This window comes from Pelobates fuscus, chromosome 1 (assembly GCF_036172605.1).
Source record: "Pelobates fuscus isolate aPelFus1 chromosome 1, aPelFus1.pri, whole genome shotgun sequence".
Classification (NCBI taxonomy): Eukaryota; Metazoa; Chordata; class Amphibia; order Anura; family Pelobatidae; genus Pelobates; species Pelobates fuscus.
The window spans coordinates 409,274,040-409,286,520 of record NC_086317.1 but is presented as its reverse complement, the minus strand read 5'-3'; the positions used below and the strand labels follow the sequence as shown (position 1 = coordinate 409,286,520).

General features: G+C 38.6%; 1 protein-coding gene across 2 annotated transcripts in view; it reads right to left on the bottom strand.

Moving 5' to 3' along the window:
- HDAC7 (histone deacetylase 7) overlaps positions 1 to 12,481 on the bottom strand; it is a 288,082-nt gene that overhangs the window by 212,603 nt on the left and 62,998 nt on the right. The window lies entirely within an intron of this gene.

Below are 12,481 nucleotides of genomic sequence, written 5' to 3'. Positions count from 1 at the left end.
TGGCAAGAAACTTAAGTTTGGCGAAACTGAATCATCCCCCCAAAAATAGTGTTAGTCAATTCAGGGTACAAACAAAACTGTACATCTATTGTCTGTTTCATTTGTTTCGTGATTCATATAGCTTCTCAAAGTTATGGAATTCGGAAGAACTGGCGATCGCCCTAAAATTGAATGAATCACAATTCTAGAAAGTAAAAATAAAAACGTAAGAATTTTGCTGAGAACAAGAGTTTTATTACATAGCAATATCTTGATAAAAGCATTATTTATAAACTGGATTATGGAGATTTAAGAGGAAGGAAAATCATTGATAAGGACTCAGAAAATAGTCAAAAATCCTAAGAAGATCCTAAGAAGAATTAATAATAAAATATGATTAAATCAATGAATAATTAGATAACAGTAGAAAATAATGTGGCACCAAAAAAAATATATACAAACATTTACATTACAAATTGCTCACATTTCCGAGTATATATAATATATATAAACATATACACTAATCAGCCACAACATTAAAACCACTAACAGGTGAAGTGAATAACATTGATTATATCATTACAATTGCACCTGTCAAGGTGGGTTATATTAGGCAGCAAGTGAACAGTCACTTCTTGAATTTCATGTATTGGAAGCCATAACAAATGCGCAAGCGAAAAGAGTGACTTTGACATGGGCCAAATAGTGATGGCTAGATGACTGGGTCAGAGTATCTCCAAAATGGCAAGTCTCATGGGGTGTTCCTGGTATACAGTGGTTAGTACCTACCAAAATAAGTGCAAAGAAGTACAACTGGTGAACTGGGGTGCTGGGACTCATTGATGCACGTATGGAGTGAAAGCTACCCACATCTGGCCTGATCACACGGAATAGCGACTGTCGAATAGCTACATGTTTTCTTATAGATCAGGTAAATGACCTGGTGCCTGTGCATCATTTACCTGGGAAAGATATTGGACCAGAATGCACTATTGAAGCAAGACAGGCCAGTGGAGTCAGTGTTATGCTCTAGGCCAGGGATAGGCAACCTTTGGCACGCCAGATGTTGTGGACTACTTCTCCCATAATGCTCTGACAAAGCATCATGGGAGGTGTAGTCCAAAACATCTGGAGTGCCGAAGGTTGCCTATGCCTGCTCTAGGCAATGATCTCATAATTAACCTTGGGTCCTGGCATTCATGTGGATGTTACTTTGACACATACCAGCTACCTAGAGATTGTTGCAGACCACGTACACCCCTTTATGGCAATGTTATTCCCTGATGGCAGCAGGATATTGCATCCTTCCATACTTCAAAAATTGTTCAGGAATAGTTTGAGAAACAGGAGGAACATGACAAAGAGTTCTAGGTGTTGCTTATACCTATATATTCCCCAGATCTCAAAGTGATTGAGTGTCTCTGTGGATGAGCTGGAAAAACAAATCCCATCGATGGAGGCTCTAGCTCACAACTTGCAGGACTTAAAGAATCTGCTGCTAATGTCTTGATGCCATAGGGCATTACACATTTATAATATAGATATATATTGTGACAAGACCAATCTCGCCACATTGCATTGGATAAGCCTATTTGCCCGCCTGCTGCCTTTAGACTATGGCCCCATGTGAAAATGCTTGATTTGGGCTATAGTCTAAAGGCAGCAGGCGGGCAAATAGGCTTCTCCAATGCAATGTGGCGAGATTGGTCTTATCATATATATATATATATATATATATATTAGTGTAGATTGGATTTTGGATTAGCTGTATTAGTTCAGTAGACAAGATGCCAATATACCAGAGTATTGCAGTATGCAATGATACCTTTTTTATTGGACTAACCTAATATTTCAAAGACAAGCTTTCGAGAGATTTCCTCTCTTTCTAAGGTCTGAAGCAATATATATATACTTCAGGTGGAAGGTGTTTTCAATCACCCCTTTTTTTTCCCCACCATAACTTTTTTGGTTTTTGCTTCGCAAGTACTGCCAAGCCTCAATAGCAAGCCAGTAACCAACCTCATGCTGATGATTTGCATTAACAATGAAACAGCTGTCCATGAGTGGTTCACTGGCTTTGCATCTTTTTCTAAGTTGTGTTTCAAAGCTGTTGTAAACAGCAAACACAAACTCAGAGGAATCCATGTTTAAAATGGAATGAGGCAAAATGTGATTCTTTGTTGAACTAATTTGCATATGCCCACCCAGAATCCTTTGCGGTGGTAACATTACTGCAAATTTGTTATTTCTGTGGGAAAAGCAAGTCTTATGGCTTAACTGGTGTGCAGATTTTTGTTTAACATTGTATTAACTATATATAAATATAATCCAGGGAATATATAATATTCAGCTCTTGATAACATTTACACCTCCATTATCAAAAATAAAATAAATCTGTTAAATAAAGTTGATTAAAATTAAGCTTGTCCTTATTTTTCTATCCTATAGAAAACAAAAGAAAATTAGATTTGATCTTAAAATTAGGGGAAAACATCATCTTTAATCTACCTCCCAAATATAAAACATGAGCAATTATTAATCCAGATCAAACATTTAATTTGAGCTGTATTTATTACTGTCACATAAGATATGTGTAATGACCCTCCACAGTCCTGTCTTGTATGACACACACAAAATCTTTAGATGCAGTTTCCACCAATTGTATAGCTTTTTAATCCAAGCTACAATATTATCAAGTTTTTTATGAATATTTTTCAATGCTGTGGGAAACACATTCTGTGGATTAACCATACACATTTTGGTGCCTCTATTGCCACAATGAGGAAGTTCATCAATTGCAAGAGACATGTGGATGCCTTATTTACTACACTGCACTGAAAGCACATGGATTCATTCCTTGTAAAAGTAAAATCTGTGGCAATAGTTCTACAATCTATTTCCAAACCGGTGAAAAGATGTAGTCAAATTAAGTGGATATTATATTTACATAATTTCATCAAGATGCTAATAAAACACTAGAAAGCAAATTTCATCTGGAAATAGATATAAGAACCAACTTCCAAAATAGTTGAAAATATTAATCCGTTAAAGGAACCCCTGAAACACATGAAGCACTTCAGCAGGCATTGCGAAGACCGTATTACAGCCAGAGGAGGGCTGGCAGCTTTTAGTTTGGTCTGGGGGGCAAATACACATTAATTGCCTTCATTTGTACTTCACAGATCTCAATGTGGATAGTCCTACTCACACTTAGCATGCAATATATATGGATTTGACAGATGAAGAATGCTGGAGTTGCATAGTGTGCCGTTATATATCCATATAACATCCATCACAGACATACACGACATGCACAGTATGACAGAACATTCACAGAGTTCCAATGCCTTAAAGATCCAGACTCATGTTTCCCAAGGAATCCACTGCTATGAATATCATTTATATCATGAGCATTTCCTAGTCTCACCATGGGTCACTGGCCAACATTTCCAGGGCCTACAAATATACTCATCAGTTGTGGCTGGTGAAGTTTAAAGATGGTGAGGTGCTGCCCACCTCCCTTGACTTGTTGGGCTCTAGGAAAATAACCCCATGACATGCTATGTCCAGGTCATAACCAGTTGCATCTGAAATAATCAATAAAGGATAGAATTGGAACTGCACATATAATCATAACAAAAAGCATGTTTATTTTCTAGCACACACACTCAATAAATTAGATTTTTTTTTTAAACTTACCTGCACTTATGGACCAGCTTCCACTGATACTCACTGTAGTCTAGCAGTTTGGTCAGCATCAAATACCACAGCCTTCTGGGATATATCCCAATGAGCCAGTCCAGGCCAGGAAAGCATTGCCATTGGTGGCCACCATCACAAGCACACACTCACACACTCAACACCCATATGCAATTCTGACTGCTGCCTCGCCCCTGCAGAACTATGCAAACAGATATCCCAACACACCTATTGCGCTTTAAGTTTTCAGAAACATGGTTTATTCCTGAGGCCCACAACACCCTATTTAGCCCTCACATGCTAATGGCCAAATAGTCAATTGTCTACCTGTTTCTTTTATTAAAGTGTCCTTGGTGTACAAAGCAACAATTTCTTTGTCAATTTGCCCATGGTCTTTTTCCATTGCTACCAATAACAGTCAGAGTGTTTTATGAATGTCATAATCACTGTCTCATTTCAGACTGCAGTCATTTGTAAACACCTGATAGGCTGGCAGCCTGGCTTACCTTAGATGCTGCAAACCACTGGAAAATGTCCAAATTAACTAGTCCAGGCCTAGGAAGCATCTTGATTGCAGGCCACCAGCTCAGGCACAAACTTACACAGGGTTGGGATAGCAAAGACCCTGCATTATAATTGCCTAGTGCAACCTCTATCTGCTATTTGAATGCACAGAAGAATGATGATGCAGCCCATGTCTCCCTTGTTAGCCCTTCTCATGCTAGTAGCCCACAGGGCATTTCTACCCTGCTCACCTTCCCACTGCACCCCTTCACCCTGACAGCCCTTCCACGATCCTCGCCTTGCAGACATCTATGAAAGTCTTTCAAGATGTGTGAAGGTAATTTTTTTTATTTTAAAAACTAAAAACATGAATAAAATAGTCAACACTCATCTGAATGTGTAAACCTTTACAGGAGGCAAAATGCTGAGGCTTACTTAAAACCCTACCCACAAAACCTTTCTGAAAAACTTCTTGAAAACAGTCACGTGGGTAAATACTGAAACAATAAACACCTGTGTTTAAAAAAACAGTTTAAAGTTTTACAGATTTTCCATTATAGCTCAAAATGGAACTGCGGCACCCTCTCCCCCCGAAAATTGAGTATTTCATAAAGATAAACGCTTTATGAAATACTCATATTGACTGTATTGGAATTTCACTGAAATTCCAACTCAGTCAATAGATATACTGAGACAAAGTAGGAACAAAGCATAACACTTCCGGAGCTACCAACGGAGTCACAGGATCCTCCATAGATCTCTCAGCTGTACTCTTGTGCATGCTGAGGCACCAGGAGTGGGAGAGGACCGGCTGGAAGATGATGGTGGAGCTCACAAGGGATGGGTTCAGGCAAGTAGCACTCACCTTTGCCTGCCCCCGGCCACCGGACCCCCAGTGGCAATGTCACCAACAGTGCCACTTTTATGTGAAAGTTACAGTTAGCACCTAGGCAATAGCACAAAGATATCCTGAGTGACCCAAAATATAAATATGCACAGATACATGTTGACATGTCCTAATGGATGTATTGTTGACCAATAATTCACTAACTTCCATGAGTTTTGAGACAAATCTCTATGTATTTAATGAAGAAAAAATTAATACAATAAAAAAAAGAAAGAACATAGAAAGGTAGAGATACAGGCAAGTAGTAGTGTTGAATGTAAACCTTCCTTTTGAGAAAAAAAAATCTGTTCTCCAACAAATAATAATATAATAGTACATTTTCCTCTGTAACAAATAATTCTGAAGTATCTAGAACTATTTTATAGATCTTTGGAACAGTCTAGGTAGGAATTGGCTTACATGCTGATGTACTAAAAATAAATTACAGACATAGGTGACAGAAAATGTCTGTGTTTTACAGGTTCATTATCAGATGAACGGAACATTCCGAGTTCTATCTTTTCAATAGTTCCTCTGCAATAAATATCTCTAACAGGGAAACATTTCTTATTTGATGGATTTAGACTGAAAATGTGATAATGGCTTGTTCCTTAACCTCTCTCCTTCTTAAATTCTCTAGCAATCACTCCCACTGGACAAGTTTAACAACTTCAAGCTGTACTAAGCTCAGAAGAAACCGGTGTGACTTCACTAGAAGACTCACACTTTTCAACCATGTGTCACCACTTTCCTCTGTTTTGACCTTTCCATCCTATCCCTGGAGGGCCTTAGGATTGTACAATGTCTCGCTCTCAGACTTCCCTTATTTGACCTGGCAATTAGCAAGCATTTTACCTCTTGTTAGAGAGCCAAGGGTGGGTCATTCACTCCATTAGGGAGTAAGTGAAGTTATTGACAACACATGCATTAGACGTTATCACCAAAATGGGAATGGTCTTTCTTTGTTCATAAAAACGAGCAAGAAAAGTATGATAGGTGATGGAAAAATCTATACAGCAAATTCCACAAGCTACACCTGCTGCTGCTGTGGTTTTCAGGCACTATATTTTAACCTATTAGCTGTTATTCATGACTTTCCATAGCTGTTTACAAATATTTAAATTTATTAAAGCATAAATGAATGGTCCACTCAGAAAAGATTAGCAAGAGGGATGCTCAGCTAAGAAATAACCCCCCCCCCCCAAAAAAAAAAATCTGCAATATGTGGAGAGGTTGTAAAAAATATACAGCCTTTCAAAACTACTACCCAACTCAACTTGCCAATCATAGCAACGACCCGCCACCGAGTAACCATGTCCCACGCCACCCCCATATTCACACCACACAAACACACAGACACTCTGCCACTCACTCAGTCACACTTACTCTGTCACAGTCACCCTTATACTTAAACTTCACCACTTCCCTAGCAACAGTATTCTTCACACTCACAGATACAGAAGACACGCTCTTGGGAACATACACAGTTTCACAATGCCAAACATACACACTGGTAATAATACATTGTGCCAGACACACACTGCGATTGTTGTGTCTGCATCTGTCAATTTGTGTGTGAGTCTGTCTCTCATTGTGTGTCTCTGTACACCAGAGTGTTTGTGCGTGTATCTGTAGGACTATATCTGAGTGCGAATATGTTTGCATGTATTTGTGCGTGTGTGTCCAAAGAGGCAATATGACTGTGTATGAGATAATGTATATGTGAGAGGATTATAGATTATCTTGGAGACAAAAAGTCTGTGTTACATAGTGAGAAGTGTTATTTATTTACAACACTGTTTTATTATAAGTATCTTCATTATTTTGTAGACAGTTTTAAAAAAGTTTTTCTGTCCAGCCAAATTGTTTTATTTTCGTCAAATAATGTATTACTTATGAATACCGAAACAGAAATACATTTATACATTACTTTCCAGGACTCACAAAATACCCAGATTCTGGGGTTGTTTTTCTTGCAAACCATTTGGTAGTTAGTGGTTGAATAGATAGAGAGACAAAATATATCATTCATAAAGGGACACTATAGGCACGCAAACCACTTTATCTTATTTAAGTGGTCTGGAGGCAGTGTCTCTGTCCCTTTACCTCTGCAATGTAAAAACAATGTAATGCAATGGTTATATTGCAGGATTAAGACTGCCTCTAGTGGCTGTCTAGACAAAGCCCTGTCAAGGTAAACCTCTTAGGTGAGTCCTTCACTAACAAGTCACCTTGCTGTCTTCAGCTAAAATGCGGAATCCTCTATTGAAACAGAGAGGGGTATTATTATTACCCCTTAAAAGAATACACATTGTCTATGTATTTAGACTGATAAAAACTGTAGCCATTACTGCTATGTTTACACTGATGCAAGTAGAAGACGATCCTTCTTGATGTTCAATTTAAAGCAAGATTCCTTTATGGTGCCAGGAGTGTTTGGGTGCAGGAACTTATTTAGTTCTCAGAGTTGAGGGGTCTCAGCTGATAAACTAAGCCCTACATTGAAAGGCTTAGTGCAGTAATGCTAAAAGTAGTTCTTGCGCAGGAGTTTCAATCTCTCCATCATCAGTAGTGGAAACAAGCAATGGCACCCGGCAGACTCCAGGTAAGAAGCCAAACTGATCAAAATGGTTTGACTACTTACAAAGGAGGGGCAGAGTCCAGGCTGCTTGGAGTGTTTCTTTAACCCCTTAAGGACCAAACTTCTGGAATAAAAGGGAATCATGACGTGTCAGTCATGTCATGTGTCCTTAAGGGGTTAAAAATGTATTCCAAGCACCGCAACCACTTAAGGGATTTGAAGTGATCACGGTGCCGGTAGTCTGTATGTGCTGTGTTTTACTATGAAATAGGAATTAATGAACGCACATTATCAGCAGGTAATATCGGAGCACGGCAGGGAGCCAGGGAAAAGGGCAAACCATTGTAAAACATCATAACCACTACAGCGGCTCGTAACATTTAAAGGAGTTTTCCTTTAAATAGGATTTTAAGCTGGATCATATTTCATCAGTGGTTATGATACCTGGAGCAACCTTCTGGAAGGACTTGTGAATCTATAGACTTGCATGGTTACCAGTAACACAAGAAGAAGAATATATTCCTTAATGTCCTGTTTAACAAAGGAAGAAGAACAAAGGCAGTAGTTATTCAGAATGCCCATGCTGTAGATTAAGAAGCTCATCAGATATTTCATATTACAAAGTAATATGTTAATGGGCGCTAAGAGATTATTGGTCTGGAAAGCATTAAATGACACAATGGATTTTAAAATTTGACAAAGGACATATGATATAATTAAGATAAGTCTGACAGTCGAAAATAGGGCTATCAAACTTAAGACAAGAAGCCTTGTACTGTAGCCAAAACGCCATGTCGTGGGATGCAGAGAGAATGTGATGTTTCTTTTCATGTACACATTCTTAGTATTTGCAGAGATTTGGAGAAAGACACATACACCATGGGCTGCAGCCAAGCGGTACAGTGTGATCTAACACTATCTGTTATCTCTCTGCTTCTGCAAAGTATATTCTATTAACTGCGCTCAGGGAAAGGGGTTGTGGGGGAACAGTGTTTTTAGCGCTATCTCTAGGATTTCCTGTTAGGAGAGGAAAACAGATAAGAATTCAAGACTTTGGTGCCTGTAAATTATATCACATACACACGTTCTAATCACTTCCTTAACCCATTGAGTGCTAAAAGACTGTGCAACATGTGGTTCTGCACACCAACTCACACTGAGAGGTTCCACGTTATGCCACGATTATCATGACCCTGGTCAAGGCTTGGAAAATCAATGGCTGGTCAAACACCAAGTATTTTAAGTAAATGTGTGCTCTTGTGTACGAAGATACACCTTCTGTACAGGTATATTGTTGAGTATGTAAAGATTAAGCAGGCAAAACAAGTGGGGCATTTAGTTTATTTGCTGTAGAAGGAGCAGTAACGTTTTAAAGGGTTATTCACTACAATCAGAAATTCAAAGTGAATTTCAAATTTAAGGCCAAAGTGAATTGGAAGCATAGCTGTATCCGGATCGGCTATTTATACCTTGAATTTAAAATTCACTTTGAATTCACCGTCAGTACTAACTTTAGGAAATATACCTCATAGAATACAGAAAAAAAGTTCTGTTAAAATGTTAAAGTGTCCTATTAACAGTTTAACATATTTCAATCACTATAGTCACCTGAACAACTACAGCTTAATGTATTTGTTCAGGTGATATCTATAGCTCCCTGCAGGCAATCTAATGTAAACACTGTATTTTTTACATTGATTGATAGGAATACCTCCAGTGGCCGTCACTCAGATGGCCACCAGAGGGACTTCCTATCATGTAGGGCCCTAAAAAGGCCTTGTACATGTCAGACTTATTAAGATACGTCTGACGTGTGCAGGAGAGAGAAGGCACTGTGTACGCGCCTTCTCTCTCCTGCCTGTCAGCAGAGGAGAGGGGGCGGGCAAAGACCGCGAGCTGTCAGTCAGCTCAGCTCGCGGCCGCGCACACCGCGCGCCTGTGCGGTAGTGCGGTCAGGACTTCAGAGGGCGGCATGAATGCCGCCCTATGAAGTATGTGCGCATGTGCGGCAAAGCCGTGCATGTGCACAAGGGAGCAATGACGCTTCCAAATGGAAGCGTCTGATTGCTCCCTGCTCGCGCCCGCCTATTTAATCATTTTGACGAAATAGGGGGCGCGGCTTCACAAGGCTCCCGGCGCTGGAACCAGGTGAGTAAAATACTCTGCGTGGAGAGTCCCTTTAAAATTGTTTTTAACCCTTATAGGCACTTTATAAATCCTTGTAACCAGCTAGTCAAGCTACGGATAGCAAATCCAAGCAGATAGATAGTTAGTTTAGGAAAAGTAGCAACCTTGAACAATTTTGGTGTGGTTGGTAGAAAATTAGCACTGGTTACACTCATTGGACATCATTATCAGGGATTTTATGCTAATCCAGTTTTTACTCACAGTAGTTTTAACACTTTTATTGTTATATTATTTGTTTATTAAATAAATACGTATGCATTTATTAATTATTGTTTTCACTTTGTATCCGTGTAGGCGATACACATCTTGGGGTGTTTGGGGAAAAAGAGGCAGTGTCTCTTTGTTATTTATTTTAGCAGGTTTAAAGGTACATGCTAAGTACCAAAGCAACATTAGTTTCATGAAGAGGTTTGGTGTATAGCTCAAGCCCATGCAGTGTCCCTGATTCTCTACCATTTAGGAGGTTAATACAATTCAGGGTTTATTACAAAAATTTGAATTTAAAGTTTCAGGCCAGAGTACCTGAACTGAAAGCATATCTGATTTAGAGATTTTTTTTCAAGTTCAACTTTTTTTTGTTGTTGTTGTTGTTATTTCTTATCTTTATTGACAGTTTTGTTTTCCATAAATACATATACATACATTTATTTATGTTCATGGAATATAGTGTTGCGGTATTCCAACATAAATACAGACTACATCACATTCATTCCTCATTCATTCTTCTATTCAATAACAAAATGTCATTAGTTTGGACAATTTAGTAGTTTGAATTCTCACTTTAGTAAATAATGCTGTTTGTTTATGCTGTCTTACCCACACCCTTCCTGAAAAAAAGTTCTATTGTTTTTTTTTTTTAAAATAAATAACACTTACTGCACAATGTGTTTAATTTAGAAGTTTGTATCCCCTGTTCAGCTAATTGTCTGCTAGAGCATTCAGCAGCCTCCCTTGTGTATTCTAAGTTGTTATCTGGGCGGAGGATAGGAACTTCTAAAGTAAACACACGGTAATGTAAAACGACACCTTTTTTATATATATATGCTTGGCTAGGACTACATAAACAAAGTGCTTTAACTCCTAAACAGTTGAGAATTGAACAGTGAGACTTTCAGGGGTATGATATTTACACCAAAACTGCATCATTAAGCCACAGTTATTTTGGTGCTTAGAGTATCCCTTTAATAAAGTTCATGTTTTAAAACTGGGAAATTTAGTAAAGAGAAATGTAATTTATTTTACATTGCACTTTCTATTAGAGACTTTTCTATGACTCCTACTGTATTCATTTTATTGATACTGGGCATTTGTATGCACGCAGCATAGGGTGTGCTTATATGGCTTTAATCACATATTCCCTCATGAAGGCATTACATGTGTGTAAAATTAAAGTTCCCCCAAAAATCCCTTCGTTACTGCATTGTGCTGCATATGTTCAGCCAAATTACATTACCTTGCTTAGAACACAGCAGTCATTTAAAGGCCTGGGCTTTCTCAAACTTTCCAGCACAGACTGAGTTCCACTTAGAAATGTTAAAGTTGACACAATGTCTATTAAGAAGTAGCAGTGAGAAAATATATATAAGGGTCTATAGCTCATACAGTTGAAAATAATCTAGTATTAAAAAAGCACATAAAATGTTTTCAATTGAGCATTATTTCAAGGGCTGGGTAGTTGGGTTTGCATTCTGCTAAGCTTATTAAACATTGCCAAGAGCCAGACATAAGACAGATGCTTAGAGTAGTAACGCCAGTTTATTACATCTACATGTCAATTCAAATTGTTCCCAGTGAAACTGTGACCGAGGCTTGTTTCATGCCACAAAAATGGGAAATCCACGATTTACACAACTGTCAATCTTGTTTAGTAATACGGTCGCATTTATCCAATCTCCTACATTTAGATACCAATAGGTTTATTGAGTAAAAGATTTTCTTTAAAATGTGATGGGGGTGCCTGTGATTGGTGGATGCACAAGAGCTTGCAGTGTCTTCCCATGATGCTCACTGGTGCGTGAAACCTGAGCTGGTATTTCCATGTGATGTCATCTAAAGGGGCAGTAAGTAGCATACTGCATAAACATGGGCACGACTTAATCTTCTTAATCTAGTTGGAGCAAGCATTTTGGGTGTCATGAACGCATACAGTACTTACACAAGAGGTACTATGTCACGTCTGTGTTATATTAATGTGAACCAGTCATGAAAAGTTCTCTTTATATCCTAACATCTTCTTAAGCAATAACTATATCATTTCTGATAAATTATATATTTAATTGCTTTTGAAGAGAGTTATTAAATACTTTCTAAATTTGTAATTATTACACCAATGTAACAACCCCTCACCGGTTTACATCACACTATCTGCCTCCCTGATTGGCCCTGCTTAGGAACAGTCCTCCTGAAATAAAGTAAAAACGTAATTTCAGTGCCGGGCAGATCTGCCAGATCTGGCTCCCCGCAAACCCGCCTCCTTGGCTGACATAATCGTCTAGTCAGCTAATCACAAGGATTTTCCATAGAAAAGCCATTCTAATAATCTCAGTGAAGGAGACGAGGCAGGGGCGGAGCCAAACGCTTCATTGGCCAATCAGCATTTCCTTATAGAGATGCAGTGAATCAGTTCAGCGTCTCCATGCAGAGCG